Raw genomic sequence first — 18,905 nt, 5'->3', positions numbered from 1 at the left:
CCCCAAAAAAAAAAAAAAAAAAAAAAAAAAAAAAATATTTGAGTCTTACTCCAGCATTCTTTTTTTAAAAAATAAATTTATTTATTTATTCATTTGTTTTTGGCTGAGTTGGGTCTTTGTTGCTGCACTAGGGTTTTCTCTAGTTGCGGCGAGCGGGGGGTACTGTTTGTTGCGGTGCTCAGTCTGCTCATTGTGGTGGCTTCTCGATGCGGAGCACGGGCTCTAGGTGTGTGGGCTTCAGTAGTTGTGGCTCGCGGGCTCTAGAGCACAGGCTTAGTAGTTGTGGTGCACAGGCGTAGCTGCTCCGCGGCATGTGGGATCTTCTTGGACCAGGGCTCTGAAGCTGTGTCCCCTGCATTGGCAGGCGGATTCTTAACCACTGCACCACCAGGGAAGCCCACTTCAGCATTCTCTTCCACACTAGTTATAGTTCATAGTTTCTTATATCTCTTTTGAACCAGCCTTAACACCCTGCCGGTTCTCTCATTAACAAGATAAATAAATGGCCCGTGCTCATGCTGGTTCACACACTGGCCCCCCATACATAGAGGGCAAGGAGAGACTGAAGAAAGAGGCAGCCACTCCAGATTGGTAGGTGGTAGCAAGTACCTACAGAGCAAGAGAACTTACATATGGGCTTGTCTTGGGCAGCCGCAAGCAAGTAGATCTCCTTACCCGCCTGCCAGAGTCTTAAAAAGTTTATATGGAGCCCAGAATAGGGCCAGTCACGTATACTGTCCAGGTGGTCTCAACATCCTACTCTCCTGTCCTTGAAAATAGCTCCCACTGTGGGAATGGTGGGCAAAGTGTACATTACAAGGACAGAGGAGGGGGTGTGTAGTATCCAATTGCCAGGGTCCAGCTCATGGTTCCATGGATGATCATGTCCTTTTTTATTATTTATTTATTTATCTTTTCTTTCTTTTTTTTTTTCTTTTGGCTGTCTCGGGTCTCAGTTGTGGCCCTTGGGATCTTCACTGAGGCATGCAGGATCTTTCATTGTGGCGTGCGGGTTTTCTCTCTCTAGTTGTGGGGTGGGCTCCAGGGCGCATGGGCTCTGTAGTTTGCGGCGGGCTCTCGTTGAGGTGCGCGAGCTCAGTAGTTGTAGCATATGGAGTTAGTTTCCCCTCGGCTTGTGGGATCTTAGTTCCCCGACCAGGGATTGAACCCTCGTCCCTTGCATTGGAAGGTGGATTCTTTACCACTGGACCACCAGGGAAGTCCCGATCATGTCCTTTCAATGACAGCCTCCAACAGCTAATAATATATTTTAGAGTCTATTATGTAAAATGTTGAGAATCTGTTATGTAAAATGTCTATTTTAGAGTTGATTTTAGAGTCTATTATGTAAAATGTTGAGCAGGACGGGGGTAGTTTATTAGGTATGAGTTAAGTGCTGAATGGTAGTATATTAGTTTACTATTGCTACTGTAACAAATTACCACAAACTTAGTGGGTTAAAACAACACAAATTTATTCTCTTATAGTTCTGGAAGTCAGAGTCTAAAATGGGTTGTAGTACTGTGTTCCTTCTGGAAGCACTAGGCGAGAATCTGTTTTCTTCTTTTTTTTAGTTTCTAGAGGTTGCTTGCATTCCTTGGCTTATGGCCTCATCCTCCATCTTCAAAGCCAGCGGCATAGCATCTCCCAAACTCTCCCTCTCTCACCCTCCTTCTGTTGTCACATTTTTCTCTCCCACCCTCCTTCCTCCTTCTTATAAATAATCTGTGATAACAGTGGGGGCAACTGCATAATCCAGGATAATCTCCTCATCTCAGGACCCTTAATCTCATCTGCAAAGTCCCTTTTACCATATAAAGTAACATACAGTTTCTGGGGATTAGGTCTTGGGGGACCATTTTTCAGCCTACCACATGTGGTATGTGGTAACCATTGGGGGTGTCCAAAATGATCTTTGATAGTATAATGAGAAAACATTTTAAAGTTTAAGTGTTTGTTTTGTATACTTTTTTTTTTTTTTGGCTGTACTGTGTGGCATGTGGGATCTTAGTTCCCAAACCAGGGAGGGAACCCATGCCCCTACAGTGGAAATGCAGAGTCTTAACCATTGGACTGCCATGGACATCCCTATACTATTTATTTAAAGGTGAAAAAAGATTTACTAGGTGAAACTATGAAGGGCCATTAAAAGGAGAATCAAGAAGGAGTAAGAGGGCTTCCCTGGTGGTGTAGTGGTTAAGAATCCGCCTGCCAATGCAGGAGACACGGGTTTGAGTCCTGGTCTGGGAACATCCCACATGCCGCAGAGCAACTAAGCCTGTGAGCCACAACTACTGAGCCAGTGTGCCACAACTACTGAAGCCTGCACGCCCTAGAGCCCATGCTCTGCAACAAGAGAAGCCACCGCAATGGGAAGCCCGCGCACTGCAACGAAGAGTAGACCCCTCTCGCCTCAACTAGAAGAGGTCCGCACAGCAACAGAGACTCAACACAGCCAAAAATAAATAAATAAATAAATAAATTTAAAAAATCATATTAAAAAGCTATTAATGAAATTAAAAAAAAAGAATGAGTAAGAGAACATGCAGGCCCCCCACTCCTGCCATGGATCCCAGAAGCAGTAGCTCTGTGCTGACCAGGCCTTGACAGTAAGAACAGGTTGTAGGGACATCTCTCCTGTATGAGTATGTGTTTGGCTGTCAGTTAGAGGTGAGAAAATATGATGGTTTGTTGGGGTAGATCATGGCATTGGAAGATAAAAGCAGAAAGCCAGTTTTGTTGCACATTTTTCTATTACTGAACTGGTAAGAGAAGGGGGAGCTTACAGTGTCATTGCTCCCCTTATTTCTTTTTGACTCTCTGAGCATTGCAGAGCAAGGGTTGGGGCATTGGGAACTATTCCCCACATCATTTACACAATCCGGGAAAGGGATGATGATGATGATAAGCCATGCAGCTTGTGGTATCTTAGTTCCCTGACCAGGGATTGAACCCAGGTCCTCAGCAGTGAAAGCACCAGGTCCTAACCACTGGACTGCCAGGGAATTCCCAGAAACTATTTCCTTTTTTTTTTTTTTTTTTTTTTTGCACGTAATATGGAATACTTTTATTCACATGGAAATGGAAAAAAACTAGGAATAAATATTAAGTAATTAAAAATTGCTATTTTAAATTACAAATAAAAATTTAATGGTAGCATCAAGGAAGATAGGATATCATTGAAAATGTTTTGAACCAGTGATACTTTGTTTCTTTCCATCAATTCTCCAAATACTACTTTCCTTTTCTTTTTTGGGTTTACTTTTTTTTTTTTTAGATCTTTATTGGAGTATAATTGCTTCACAATACTGTGTTAGTTTCTGTTATACAACAAAGTGAATCAGTCATGCGTATGTATGTCCCCATATCCCCTCCCTCTTGAGCCTCCCTCCCACCCTCCCTATCTGACCCCTCCAGGTCATCCCAAAGCACCGAGCTGATCTCCCTGTGCTATGCGGCTGCTTCCCACTAGTTATCTATTTTACATTCAGTAGTATATATGTGTCGATACTACTCTCACTTCCCCCCACCTTCCCCCTGCCCCACCACCTCGTGTCCTCAAGTCCATTCTCTATGTCTGTGTCTTTATTCCTGCCTTGCCACTAGGTTTATCAGTACCATTTTTTTTTTTTTAGATTCCATATATATGTGTTAGCATACGGTATTTGTTTTTCTCATTCTGACTTACTTCACTCTGTATGACGGACCATCCACCTCACTACAAATAACTAAGTTTTGTTTCTTTTTATGGCTGAGTAATAGTCCATTGTGTATATGTGCCATCTGTTGATGGACATTTAGGTTGCTTCCATGTCCTGACTATTGTAAATAGTGCTGCAATGAACATTGTTTTACATATATCTTTTTGAATTATGGTTTTCTCAGGGTATATGCCCAGTAGTGGGATTGCTGTGTCATATGGTAGTTCTATTTTTAGTTTTCTAAGGAACCTCCATACTGTTCTCCATAGTGGTTCTATCAATTTACATTCCCACCAGCGGTGCAGGAGGGTTCGCTTTTCACCACACCCTTTCCAGCATTTATTAGTTCTAGATTTTTTTTAAAGAAAATAAAATGTTCCTTTATTAAATTTAATTGAACATTATCCAAAAAATCACTTTTCCAAGGAGAGCAATATGAGATTTTCTCGTTGACAGTTAAACAATGCTTTACCACATAACTAGAGTTGAGAAAATAAATTATGCCATATGTTCTTATCTAGATCATGCCCCCAGAGGCCTAGAGAATGGGCATGGTTTAATAAATCTAAACAAGTTAAATAAATGTTTTGCACTTGTAACTCTGTTACCTTTTAGCAAAAAAAAAAAAAAAAAAAAAAAAGAATTACTTCCAGGGGAGCCACAAAATTAAAGGGACCCTGTAAACAAAAGAACAGAACACTGTCTGCATCTTCACACCAAATTAACAGAACAGCAGACAAGTTACAACAGATTATTCAGTTTATCAAAAAAGACAGCTAATTCACTGCAGTTTAAATTCATGGACTATATATAAAAATATATATAAACATAATCTTATTTTGATTATTAATGGAAAAAGATGAGAAAACTTCTTCAGTTTCTCAAGAAATGAATATATTTTTTAAGAGCAAGATGTAAAAAACCTTGAATATTCCCATCTAAACTTATTTCAGATTCTGCTTGTGCCTACAAACCCCAATACCCATGTTACTTCTCCCTGTAATCATCTGACTATACACCAGCACGTGTATCTGAGCCTTGGCTATGTGTCCCACACATTTTTTTTTAATTTTTAAATTTTATTTACTTTTTTATATATTTCTTATTAGTCATCAATTTTATACACATCAGTGTATACATGTCAATCCCAATCTCCCAATTCATCACACCACCATCCCCACCCCACCGCGGCTTTCCCCCTTCGTGTCCATACATTTGTTCTCTACATCTCTGTCTCAACTTCTGCCCTGCAAACCGGTTCATCTGTACCATTTTTCTAGGTTCCACATATATGCGTTAATATACGATATTTGTTTTTCTCTTTCTGACTTACTTCACTTGGTATGACAGTCTCTAGATCCATCCACGTCTCTACAACTGACGCAGTTTCGTTCCTTTTTATGTCCGAGTAATATTCCATTGTATATATGTACCACATCTTCTTTATCCATTCGTCTGTCGATGGGCATTTAAGTTGCTTCCATGACCTGACTATTGTAAATAGTGCTGCAGTGAACATTGGGGTGCACGTGTCTTTTTGAATTATGGTTTTCTCTGGGTATATGCCCAGGAGTGGGATTGCTGGATTATATGGTAATTCTATTTTTAGTTTTTTAAGGAACCTCCATACTGTTCTCTATAGTGGCTGTATCAATTTACATTCCCACCAACAGTGCAAGAGGGTTCCCTTTTCTCCACACCCTCTCCAGCATTTGTTGTTTGTAGATTTTCTGATGATGCCCATTCTAACTGGTGTGGGGTGGTACCTCATTGTAGTTTTGATTTGCATTTCTCTAATGATTAGTGATGTTGAGCAGATTTTCATGTGCTTCTTGGCCATCTGTATTTCTTCTTTGGGAAATGTCTATTTAGGTCTTCTGCCCATTTTTGGATTGCGTTGTTTGTTTCTTTAATATTGAGCTGCATGAGCTGTTTATATATTTTGGAGATTAATCCTTTGTCCATTGATTCGTTTGCAAATATTTTCTCCCATTCTGAGGGTTGTCTTTTGGTCTTGTTTATGGTTTCCTTTACTGTGCAAAAGATTGTAAGTTTCATTAGGTCCCATTTGTTTACTTTTGTTTTTATTTCCATTATTCTAAGAGGTGGATCAATAAAGATCTTGGTGTGATTTATGTCAAAGAGTTTTCTGCCTATGTTTTTCTCTAAGAGTTTTATACTGTCTGGTCTTACATTTAGGTGTCTAATCCATTTTGAGTTTATTTTTGTGTATGGTGTTAGGGAGTGTTCTAATTTCATTCTTTTACATGTAGCTGTCCAGTTTTCCCAGCACCACTTATTGAAGAGACTGTCTTTTCTCCATTGTATATCCTTGCCTCCTTTGTCATAGATTAGTTGACCATAGGTGCGTGGGTTTCTTTCTGGGCTTTCTGTCTTGTTCCATTGATCTATGTTTCTGTTTTTGTGCCAGTACCATATTGTCTTGATCACTGTAGCTCTGTAGTATAGTCTGAAGTCATGGAATCTGATTCCTCCAGCTCCGTTTATTTCCCTCAAGACTGCTTTGGCTATTCGGGGTCTTGTGTGTCTCCATACAAATTTTAAGATTTTTTGTTCTAGTTACGTAAAAAATGCCATTGGTAATTTGAAAGGGATTGCATTGAATCTGTATATTGTTTGGGTAGTTGTCTTAGAGTTTTCTGCATACAGGTCTTTTGTCTCCCTAGGTAGGTTTATTCCTCGGTATTTTATTCTTTTTGTTGCAATGGTAAATGGAAGTGTTTTCTTAATTTCTCTTTCAGAATTTTCATCATTAGTGTATAGGAATGCAAGAGATTTCTGTGCATTAATTTTGTATCCTGCAACTTTACCAAATTCACTGATTAGCTCTAGTAGTTTTCTGGTGGCATTTTTAGGATTCTCTATGTATAGTATCATGTCATCTCTAAACAGTGACAGTTTTACTTCTTCTTTTCTGTTTTGTATTCCTTTTATTTCTTTTTCTTCTCTGATTGCTGTGGCTAGGACTTCCAAAACTATGTTGAATAATAGTGGTGAGAGTGGACATCCTTGTCTTGTTCCTGATCTTAGAGGAAATGCTTTCAGTTTTTGAGAATGATGTTTGCTGTGAGTTTGTCATATATGGCCTTTATTATGTTGAGGTACATTCCATCTATGCCCACTTTCTGGAGAGTTTTTAACATAAATCGGTGTTGAATTTTGTCAAAAGCCTTTTCTGCATCTGTTGAGATGATCATATGGTTTTTCTTCTTCAATTTGTTAATATGGTTTATCACATTGATTGATTTGCCTATATTGAAGAATCCTTGCATCCTTTGGATAAATCCCACTGGATCCTGGTGTATGATCCTTTTAATGTATTGTTGGATTCTGTTTGCTAGTATTTTGTTGAGGATTTTTGCATCTATATTCGTGAGTGATATTGGTCTGTAATTTTCTTTTTTTTTTAGTATCTTTGGTTTCGGTATCAGGGTGATGGTGGCCTCATAGAATGAGTTTGGGAGTGTTCCTTCCTCTGCAGTTTTTTGGAAGAGTTTGAGAAGGATGCGTGTTAGCTCTTCTCTAAATGTTTGATAGAATTCACCTGTGAAGCCATCTGGTCCTGGACTTTTGTTTGTTGGAATATTTTAAGTCACAGTTTCAATTTCATTACTTGTGATTGATCTGTTCACATTTTCTATTTCTTCTTGGTTCAGTCTTGGTAGGTTATACCTTTCTAAGAATTTGTCCATTTTATTGGCATAGAGTTGCTTGTAGTAGTCTCTTAGGATGCTTTGTATTTCTGCAGTGTCTGCTGTAACTTCTCCTTTTCCATTTGTAATTTTATTGATTTGAGTCCTCTCCTTCTTTTGCTTGATGAGTCTGGCTAATGGTTTATCAATTTTGGTTATCTTCTCAAAGAACCAGCTTTTAGTTTTATTGATCTTTGCTATTGTTTTCTTTGTTTCTATTTCATTTATTTCTGCTCTGATCTTTATGATTTCTTTCCTTCTGCTAACTTTGGGTTTTGTTTGTTCTTCTTTCTCTAGTTCCTTCAGGTGTAAGGTTACATTGTTTATTTGAGATTTTCCTTGTTTCTTGAGGTAGACTTGTATAGCTATGAACTTCCCTCTTAGAACTGCTTTTGCTGCATCCCATAAGTTTTGGATCATTGTGTTTTCATTGTCATTTGTCTCTAGGTATTTTTTGATTTCCACTTTGATTTCTTCAGTGATCTCTTGGTTATTTAGTAACATATTGGTTAGCCTCCATGTGTTTGTGTTTTTTACGTTTTTTCCCCTGTAATTCATTTCTAATCTCATAGCGCTGTGGTCAGAACATATTTTTTATATGATTTCAATTTTCTTAAATTTACTGAGGCTTGATTTGTGACCCAAGATGTGATCTATCCTGGAGAATGTTCTGTGCGCACTTGAAAAGAAAGTGTAATCTGCTATTTTTGGATGGAATGTCCTATAAATATCAATGAAATCTATCTGGTCTATTGTGTCATTTAAAGCTTTTGTTTCCTTCTTTATTTTCATTTTGGATGATCTGTCCATTGGTGTAATTGAGGTGTTAAAGTCCCCCACTATTATTGTGTCACTGTCGATTTCCTCTTTTATAGCTGTTAGCAGTTGCCTTACGTATTGAGGTACTCCTATGTTGGGGGCATATATATTTATAATTGTTATATCTTCTTCTTTGATTGATCCCTTGATCATTATGTAGTGTCCTTCCTTGTCTCTTGTAACATTCTTTTTTTGTCTTTTGCGGTATGTGGGCATCTCACTGTTCCGGCCTCTCCCGTTGCGGAGCACAGGCTCCGAACACACAGGCTCAGTGGCCATGGTTCACGGGCCCAGCCGCTCTGTGGCATGTGGGATCTTCCCGGACCGGGGCACGAACCCGTGTCCCCTGCATCAGCAGGCAGACTGTCAACCACTGCGCCACCAGGGAAGCCCCCTCTTGTAACATTCTTTATTTTAAAGTCTATTTTATCTGATATGAGTATTGCTACTCCAGCTTTCTCTTGATTTCCATTTGCATGGAATATGTTTTTCCATCCCCTCACTTTCAGTCTGTTTGTGTACCTAGGTCTGAAGTGGGTCTCTTGTAGACAGCATATATATGGGTCTTGTTTTTGTATCCATTCAGCTAGCCTGTGTCTTTTGGTTGGAACATTTAATCCATTCACGTTTAAGGTAATTACCGATATGTATATTCCTATGACCATTTTCTTAGTTGTTTTGGGTTAGTTTTTGTAGGTCCTTTTCTTCTCTTGTGTTTCCCACTTAGAGAAGTTCCTTTAGCATTTGTTGTAGAGCTGGTTTGGTGGTGCTGAATTCTCTTAGCTTTTGCTTGTCTGTAAAGCTTTTGATTTCTCCATCAAATCTGAATGAGATCCTTGCAGGGTAGAGTAATCTTGGTTGTAGGTTCTTCCCTTTCATCACTTTAAGTATATCATGCCACTCCCTTCTGGCTTGTAGAGTTTCTGCTGAGAAATCAGCTGTTAACCTTCTTGGAGTTCCCTTGTATGTTGTCATTTTTCTTTCTCTTTAATTTTTGCCAATTGGATTACTATGTGTCTCGGTGTGTTTCTCCTTGGGTTTAACCTGTATGGGACTCACTGTGCTTCCTGGACTTGGGTGGCTATTTCCTCTCCCATGTTAGGGAAGTTTTCGACTATAATCTCTTCAGATATTTTCTCTGGTCCTTTCTCTCTCTTCTTCTTCTTCTGGGACCCCTATAATGCAAATGATGTTGCATTTAATGTTGTCCCAGAGGTATCTTAGGCTGTCTTTCTTTCTTTTCATTCATTTTTCTTTATTCTGTTCCGCAGCAGTGAATTCCACCATCTGTCTTCCAGGTCACTTATCCGTTCTTCTGCATCAGTTATTCTGCTATTGATTCCTTCTAGTATAGTTTTCATTTCAGTTATTTTATTTTTCATCGCTGTTTGTTCTTTAATTCTTCTAGGTCTTTGTTCAACATTTCTTGCATCGTCTCAATCTTTGCCTCCATTCTTTTTCTGAGGTCCTGGATCATCTTCACTATCAGTATTCTGAATTCTGTTTCTGGAAGGTTGCCTATCTCCACTTCATTTAGTTGTTTTTCTGGGGTTTTATCTTGTTCTTTCATCTGGTACATAGCTATCTGCCTTTTCATCTTGTCTATCTTTCTGTGAATTTGGTTTTTGTTCCACAGGCTGCAGGATTGTAGTTCTTCTTCCCCAGAAGCTATTTCTTTCTTTCTTTTTTTTTTTTTTTTTTTTTTTTTTTTTTTTGGCCACACAATGAACTCATTTGGCAAACTTTATTTTTTTTAACTTTTTATTTTATATTGGAATATAGCCAATTAACAGTGTTGTGAAAGTTTCAGGTGCACAGCAAAGCAACTCAGCCATACATATCCATGTAACCATTCTCCCCCAAACTCCCCTCCCATCCAGGTTGCCACATAACATTGAGCAGAGTTCCTTGTGCTATAGAGTAGGTCCTTAATGGTTATCCATTTTAAATACAGCAGTGTGTACATGTCAATCCTAAACTCCCTAACTATCCCTTCCCCCCACCCTTACCCCCTGGTAACTGTAAGTTCGTTCTCTAAGTCTGTGAGCCTGTTTCTGTTTTGTAAATAAGTTCATTTGTATCATTTCTTTTTAACTTCTGCGTATAAGGGATATCATACAATATTTCTCTTTCTCTGTCTGACTTACTTTCCACAGTATGACAATCTCTAGGTCCATCCATGTTGCTGCAAATGACATTATTTCATTCTTTTTAATGGCTGAGTAATAGTCCATTGTACATATATACCACATCTTCTTTATCCATTCCTCTATTGATGGACATTAAGGTTGCTTCCATGTTTTGACCATTGTAAACAGTGCTGCAATGAACATTGGGTTGCATGTATCCTTTCAGACCATGTTTTTCTCCAGATATATGCTCAGAAGTGGGATTGCAGGGTCATAGGGTAGCTCTATTTTTAGTTTTTTAAGGAACCTCCAGACTGTTCTCCATAGTGGCTGTACCAGTTTACATTCCCACCAACAGTGTAGGAGGGTTCCCTTCTCTCCACACCTTCTCCAGCATTTATTGTTTGTGGATTTTTTGATGATAGCTATTTTGACTGGTGTGAGGTGATATCTCATTGTAGTTTTGATTTGCATTTCTCTAATAATTAGCTATGTTAAACATCTTTTCATGTACCTCATGGCCATCTGCATGTCTTCTTTGGTTAAATGTCTGTTTAGGTCTTCTGCCCATTTTTTGATTGGGTTGTTTGTTTGGATGATATTAAGCCTCATGAGATGTTTGTAAATTTTGGAGACTAATCCCTTATCAGTCACATCATTTGCAAATATTTTCTCCCAATCTGTGAGCTGTCTTTTCATTTTGTTTTTTATGCTTTCCTTTGCTGTGCAAAAGCTTTTGAGTTTAATTAGGTCCCATTTATTCATTTTTGTTTTTATTTCCATTATTCTGAGAGATGGATCAGAAAAGATATTGCTGCGATTTATGTCAGAGAGAGTTCTCCCTATGTTTTCCTCTAGGAGTTTTATACTGTCTGGTCTCACATTTAGGTCTTTAATCCATTTTGAGCTTACTTTTGTGTATGGTGTTAAAGGGTGATCTAATTTCATTTTTTCACATGTGGCTGTCTAGTTTTCCCAGCACCATTTGTTGAAGAGACTGTCCTTCCACCATTGTGTAGTCTTGCCTTCTTTGTTGTAGATTAATTGACCATAAGTATGTGGGTTTATTTCTGGGCTTTCTATCCAGTTCCATCAATCTATATTTTTGTTTTTGTGCTTTCTATCCTGTTCCATTGATCTATATTTTTGTTTTTGTGCCAGTACCATACTGTTTTGATGACTATAGCTTTGTAGTATAGTCTAAAGTCAGGGGGCCTGATTCCTCCAGCTCCATTTTTCTTTCTCAAGATTGTTTTGGCTCAGAAACTCTTTCTTATTCAGCATTTCATTCTCTCCGCAACACCTACTTCAGCACTCAATAGTAATTTTTCAAACATTTCTGAGTTCTTCTTTATTTACAAACCAATGTATAGAAAAGAAATGGGAAAATAACTCTACCTACTGGTTCATAGGCAATGTCTTCATGTGCTATACTTTATAGGTCCAGGTCCTCTTCAAGTACCTCTTAATATATATCCTTACCTTGCTTTCTTCTGGTTGCTGTAGAATCATCAGAACAGGGTTGGATGGCAGCATCCCATTCAAAATACATCTTTGCCCATTTTACTGGCAATAGCTGGTGCTAACGGAATGAGGATGGGAAGGATCAGGAGTAAGGAAGGAAATCCTATGAAAGCTTAATCAGCTCCTACTGCCTAACTCTCTGTCCAATACCTTGGCATTCCCTATGCCTAAGGCTTAATGGTACTATGTTTCTGGCATTAGTCAGACTTCCATATTTGCTCACACCCAAGTGAGGGAGGGTAGGTTAGCTTCTAGTTTCTGGCCTTTTTCTGGGGCAACTGGGAGAAGCAAAGAGAGATTCAGATGGTTTCATAAGCCTGTTGTACACTGGAGGGACCTTGTCTGTATCTGTTTCTCGGGGCAAAACTCACAAAAGGAAGAGAGGCTTGTTCAATAAAGTCTGAAAATTTGTCAGTATTCCATGAACACCATTGAAAGTCTGGAGGTATTCTATTAACAATTGTGTAGAAGCCTGATGAAATTACAAGGGTGCTTAAGCACTCAGGCACACTTGCTTCCCTCACCTGTTAGCTGACATTGAAGACAGGAAAATTTTGATCGGGGTGATGCCTGCATTATGTTTTTCTTTTGTTTCTTCCCTATTAAGTGAGTTAGGATATTTATAGCATAAAACACAAGAGATTTAGGACTTTGATGGTGAACTTGGGATTATAGAATGTGTATAGCAAACCATTTCAGATTTAGTGGGTTAAAACAACAATAATGATTCATTTTGCTCTTGAATCTGCAGTTTGGCTAGGACATAATGAGAACAGCTCATCTCTGTTCCAGGTGGCATCAGTTGGTACTGCTTGAAGGCTGGGAGTGACTCAACGGTTGGGTGCTGGAATCATTTGACGTTTCACTCACTATCTGGCAGTTGGTGCTAGCTGCCAGCTGGGACCCCAGTGGGCTTTCTTTGTGGTTTCTTACTTTCTTCACAGCATGGTGGCTCGGTTCCAAGAGGAAGTGTCCCAGAAGGGTCAGTTGGGTATCTCCCTTTTATGACCTAGCCTAGAAAGTCACAAAGCATCACTTCTGCTCTAGTTATAGGCCCATCCAGATTCGAGGGAAAGAAAGATGGACCTCACCTCTGCATGGGAAGAGCGTCAGCATAATAATGTGAAGAGAACATGTGGGAAGGAATATGACATCAAGGTCGTTTTGGAAAATACAGTCTGTCACAAGGGCTAAGGAACAGGAGATAAGGCTTTTAGGGTAAGAAAGGCTCAGAAACCTCTGGAAACAAAAGTCAAATCTCACAAGGTAAATATTTTTCTCCCCTTAAGAAGTCATCACCACCATGACCACTACCTGTGCTTATTATAATGGTGCCTGAGGATAGGATAGAATTGGAGGAGGCTTGGGAAATCTTTGTAATTTGGGGGCTTATTAAATCTCTGGCAAGGACATGCCCTGATTTCCACAGTGGAATGTAGGCAAAGTGCACGTAAAACCCTCCTAAAATTCAACTTGTCGGTGGCTGCTGTGTTCATTCCAATCACTCCCAAGACAATGGGGGCTATGTTCACTAACATGTTGTGTTAGTTATGTATTGCTGAATAAAAATTACCCCCAAATGTAGCATCTTAAAACAAAAATCATTTACCATCTCACAAAGCTTTTGCGGGTCAGGAGTCTGGGAGCAGCTTAGCTGGATGGCTCTGGCTCACAGTGTTTCAGGAGGTTGCAGTCAAAGAGTTGGCTGGGGCTCCAGTCATCTGAAGCTTCATTGGGGCTGGAGGATCTGGGCCCAAGATTGTTCACTTACATGGCCGTTGGCAAAAGGCATCAGTTCCTCCCTGGCTGTTCATAGGAGGCTGTGGTTCCTTGCCGTGTGGATGTTCATCTCTGTGGGGCTTCCTGGTTGTCCTCAGGACACGGCAGCTCCTCCTAGAGTGAGTAATCTGAGGGCAAGGCTGCAGCCACAATATCTTTTATGACCCAGCCTCAGAAGTCACATGTCATCATTTCTGCCACATTCTATTTGATAGAAATAAGTTATTGAGTACAGCCCACACTCAAAGCGGGCAGGATTAAGCCCCACCTTGTAAAGGGAGATATATTATGAATTTATGGATATATTTTAAAACCACCACAGCCTAGGTGAAGGCAAACTCCAGACCTTTTAACCATGGTACTTTTCTGGAAAGATAAACAGATTCTAATATTATGATGTAAATGATTATAAAATACCAGTGATGCAAATAAGGTGATATTGGTGCAGGAATATACAGACTGATTTATGGCACAGAGTAAACAGCCAAGAACTTAGCATAAACATGCCTTTAGTATGTGATAAAGATGACATCTCAATTCTGTGGATAAAGGGTCTGAAAATTATGCTAAAGCAACTGGTTACTTATTTGGGGAGAAAAGTTAATGCCCAGTGTAAAGCAGAATAAATACACAGCACCCAACGGAATAATAAATAAGTTCCATGTGAAATTTTAAACGAAAGGCAGCAAGAACAAAATATGAGTGAGCATTTGTATAATTTCAGGATTTATTTACTATAAAAATGGAAAAATCACAAAGCAAAATTTGAATACTGAACTCCATAATGATAAATCTATATATATACATATATGTATACATATAAGCATTAACAAAATTTTGAAATATTTTCCACACACATGATAAAGTGTTGACATAGAATACAAAGACTTAAAAATAAATCTTAAAATTCTTTAAGAATCTTAGAAAAACTCACAAAAATTTAAATGACTATACATATATAAAAAGATCAATTCATAAGCAAATGTAAACTAGATAGTTGCTATTGTAAAACCATCAATTTGACAAATAATAAGAGAGAAAGAAAAAAAAGAAAGAGAAGGAAAGAGGGAAGGAGGAAAGAAGAGAGGGAAGGAAGGAAGGAAGGAAACCAGTCCAGTGTTGACCATAAAATTATAAGGCCAGTACTTTTGTGAATAGTTTGTGGGAGTGCAAATTAGTAGTCTTTCTGGAATGCAATTTGGTGACGTGTAAGCAGGGGCTTAAAAGATTTTAACCTTAAGGAATTAATCAGAGTTACGCACAATTTATTACGCACAATATAAGGCTGTTTATCACAGTGATACTTAGAATAGTGAAGAATTGGTAGCCATCTAAATGCCAATAAAAATAAATAGATATGTTACGAGAGCCATGTTTTAGAAGGCTACTTCAGCATGACAGATGCTTGTGTTACAAGTTAGAGAATGAAGCAGGGTATAAAAGCTCCCCATAGTATAATATACGTAATGTATAAAGTACCCAAATATTACCTGAGCTTTGTTTTGATTGGTGGGGTTAGAAATGATGTTTAATTTTTTTTTCTGTCTACTTTTATGTTTTCCAGTTTTTCTAAAATAGATGTCACTATATTTAAAAATGGAAAAATGTTATTTAAAAAATGTTATTCTAAAATAACATTTTTTATTTTAAAAAAATGTTGTTTTAGAACTATAAGAAGACAGATTGGCAAGAGTGGAGAAAGGAAGGTCTCATATCAGTTCTCCCAAACAACCATTGGTCCCTTCATCCCCTTCTTGAAATTTCCCATGTGTAATGAGAAGAAAATGGAATGAAGATATTGTTACTAATTTTAAAGTCACCGTTTACACTTTTTAAAATTACAGTACATAACAGATATTTGTGTATTATATTTTTACAACTTCTCAGCACTGGTTGGTCTCACAATAAACATTTCCAGAGACTCAGTCAATAGAAAGGAGAAAAATAAGAGTTTATGTGGGAACTTGAAGAATCACTATTGCTCTTAGAGGGAATCTTTTTTAGTTACTCCACAAATATTTACTGAATACCCAATATATGCAAATCTCTGAATAACATTGTGGGGAGATACAAAGAAATGCAGACATTATTTGCCATCACTTGAATGAATTCATGAATTCAATAAATATATATTGAATGTTTAGCTAGACACTGTGGATGGATCAGTGAACAAAACAAATGCCTGCCCATCAAGAGTTTACTCTCTCTTATTATTATTATTCTTTTTAGCCACACCATGTGGCTTGCAGGATCTTAGATTGAACCCGGGCCCTCAGCAGTGAAAGCACTGAGTTCTAACCACTGGACCGCTAGGGAATTCCCCTACTCACTCTTATTTTATTTTATTTTTATTTATTTATTTATTTGTATTTACTTATTTATTTTGTGGTACGCGGGCCTCTCACTGTTGCGGCCTCTCCCGTTGCGGAGCACAGGCTCCGGACGCACAGGCTCAGCAGCCATGGCTCACGGGCCCAGCCGCTTCATGGCATGTGGGATCTTCCCGGACCGGGGCACGAACCCGCGTCCACGGCATCGGTAGGCGGACTCTCAACCACTGCGCCGCCAGGGAAGCCCTTACTCTTTTTTCAAATGATACTATCTTACTTTCAGGAGCTTACACTATACTTGGGAGCTAGATACAGTAACTATTCTATTTCCTAGTAGTAAAGGAAAGCAAGTAGTAAATCCAGTTCTCCAAATGTCTTATGTCATCGAATCCCTGAGTTTATCGTTCTCTGAAGAATTATTTCCTGCTATTTACATGAGCCCAGAAACTCCCACGTTTCCTACTTCAGTAAATGTTTCTTAATTACCTTATTCAGTGCATCTTTCAGCTCCTTGTTTCTTATACTGTAGATCAAGGGATTCAAGACAGGGGTGACAAAGATGTAGACAACAGACACCACCTGGCCCATTTCTGGGTTGTAGCTGGAGCTGGGGCCTAGATGGATAAGGCTGCAGCAGCTGTATTGGAGGAGAACCACAGTCAGACGAGAAGAGCAGGTGGAGAAGGTCTTGCGCCATCCCTCTGCTGCGTGCATCTTCCGGATGGCAGCCACGACGAAGATGTATGAGATGGAGATCGGGGGAAGGGGCATGGTAAGGATGCTGGCACTGACAATGAAGATCATGGCTTCTTGCGTTCGAGTATCTCCACGTGCCAACCGCAAGATCGGGAATACATCACAGTAGAAATGAGTGATTCTACTGTGGCCCCAAAACGGCAGAAGGAAACTCAGAATTGTCAGTTGTAAGGCTGGAATGAAACCGAGGACCAGAGCTCCCACAAGCCAGCTGGGTGCACGGCTACCATCTCATGAGGAAGGTGTAACAGAAGGGATCCTGGATAGCTACAAACCGATCATAAGCCATGATCTCCAAGAGGATGCAGTCAGCACTGCCCAGAAAGACAAAGAAGAACATCTGTGTGCCACAGCCAGTGAAAGAGATGAGTATTCTCCCCAAGGTCAGGAAGCTGACCAAAGCCAGAGGGGCAACAGTGAAAGAGTAAAAGGTCTCCAGAACTGCCAGACTGGCCGGAAAGAAATACATGGGTGTGTGGAGCAAATGCTCTGCTCAGACAGTGAGAAAGATGATGGTGTTACCAATGAGACTTCCAATATATATTAGCAAGAAAGCCACAGAAATTAACATTTGCACCTCCAGGATGGGTGAAAATGGGTGAGAGTGGAACTGGATCTCTATGGTTTGGTTTTCATCCCCCATAAAAGTGGCACATTGGGTTTTCTAGGACAAAAGAAAGAAATACATTGGGAAAGAAAGTGCTGTGTGCTTTAGGATGACGGTGATGATACTGTTTCAGCACCTAAAGCTTTAATAATTAAAAAAAAATTATTGCAATATAGTTGATTTTCAGTGTTGTGTTAGGTGTACAGCAAAGTGATTCAGATATATATAGATATATCTCTCTATATATCTCTCTATATCTATATATTCTTCTTTTACATTCTCTTCCATTATATCGTAGGTTATTATAAGATATTGAGTATAGTTCCCTGTGCTATACAGTAAGTCTTTGTTGGTCATCTATTTTATATATAGTAGTGTGTATATTTTAACCCCAAACTCCTAATTTATCCTAAAGCTTTAATAATTTTTTAAAAATTTATTTATTTATTTTTGGCTGCGTTGCATCTTCGTTGCTGCACACGGGCTTCCTCTAGTTGCGGCGAGCAGGGGCTACTCTTCGTTGTGGTGTACAGGCTTCTCATTGCAGTGGCTTCTCTTGTTGTGGAGCATGGGCTCTAGGTGCTCGGACTTCAGTAGTTGTGGCTGGCGGGCTCTAGAGCACAGTCTCAGTAGTTGTGGTGCACAGGCTTAGTTGCTCCACAGCATGTGGGATCTTCCCAGACCAGGGATCTAACCCGTATCTCCTGCATTGGCAGGTGGATTCTTAACCACTACGCCACCAGGGAAGTTCAAAAAGTTTTAATAATTTTGAAGATGAGTTTATGCTGGACAGGCCACTCTCTATCTTTGCTTGTGTTGGTCAGCTCACATTTTCAAGAGAGTTGGCTGAGGTTAACTATAAAGTCTATCACTATAAGTAAGAGCCAAGTTAATTTGCCCCATGTGGCAATTGAGCTCAGGATTTTGATTTCATTTTTGTTTTGCAAGAACAAGCTGAGCTAAAAACCCTGAGCCTCAAAACGTATACATTGCCTAGCATTAATATACCAGCCATCAAATGTAAGGTTGTAACGATCTTGATTCCAAGACCTATGATATACATCAGGGTCATATTGTCCCGTATAAAAGATGCTTCACTTTTCTCTGAAGGATTATTTTCCTAGAGAGAAAAAGAGGTCAGCTTGTGCCAACTCAGCAGCACTGAGCATGATGACTTCATTATTGTTTCGTGGTTGCAGAGAAAGCTCTGAGCCTTCTAGTACATTGGCCCTTAACTATAGGCATAACACTCCCATAGCTTTTATAAACTTTCTTTATGCTTCTAACCAAGAGTCAAGCAAAGTACAGCAGTTTTGGAAACAGCACCAATATAGACTTATAGCTTTGGGGAGTTTCTAAAAATTCTTCTCCCCATCAAAATTGGACAATGCCCACATCCTTCTAGATGGTAAATCAAGTAAAATGTCTTGTACACCTTTCTAAAACAAACTCATTCTATTTTTATGATAATTTGTTTTATATATGTCTTATTTCTCCTAGATATAGAATCTCCTGCAGGATAAGGACTGTATCTTGTTCCTCCCCCT

The 18,905-nt window shown here is 39.2% G+C and overlaps 1 pseudogene; it reads right to left on the bottom strand.

The window, feature by feature from the left end:
* Nucleotides 1–16,454: 16,454 nt before the first annotated feature.
* On the bottom strand, nt 16,455–17,394 carry LOC103071837 (olfactory receptor 10V1-like; annotated as a pseudogene).
* Nucleotides 17,395–18,905: the final 1,511 nt, after the last annotated feature.

The sequence above is a fragment of the Lipotes vexillifer genome, unplaced genomic scaffold, assembly GCF_000442215.2.
Source record: "Lipotes vexillifer unplaced genomic scaffold, Lipotes_vexillifer_v1.1 scaffold977, whole genome shotgun sequence".
Lineage (NCBI taxonomy): Eukaryota > Metazoa > Chordata > Mammalia > Artiodactyla > Lipotidae > Lipotes > Lipotes vexillifer.
The sequence above is the reverse complement of the archived record's forward strand: the minus strand, read 5'-3'. Positions and strand labels throughout refer to the sequence as shown.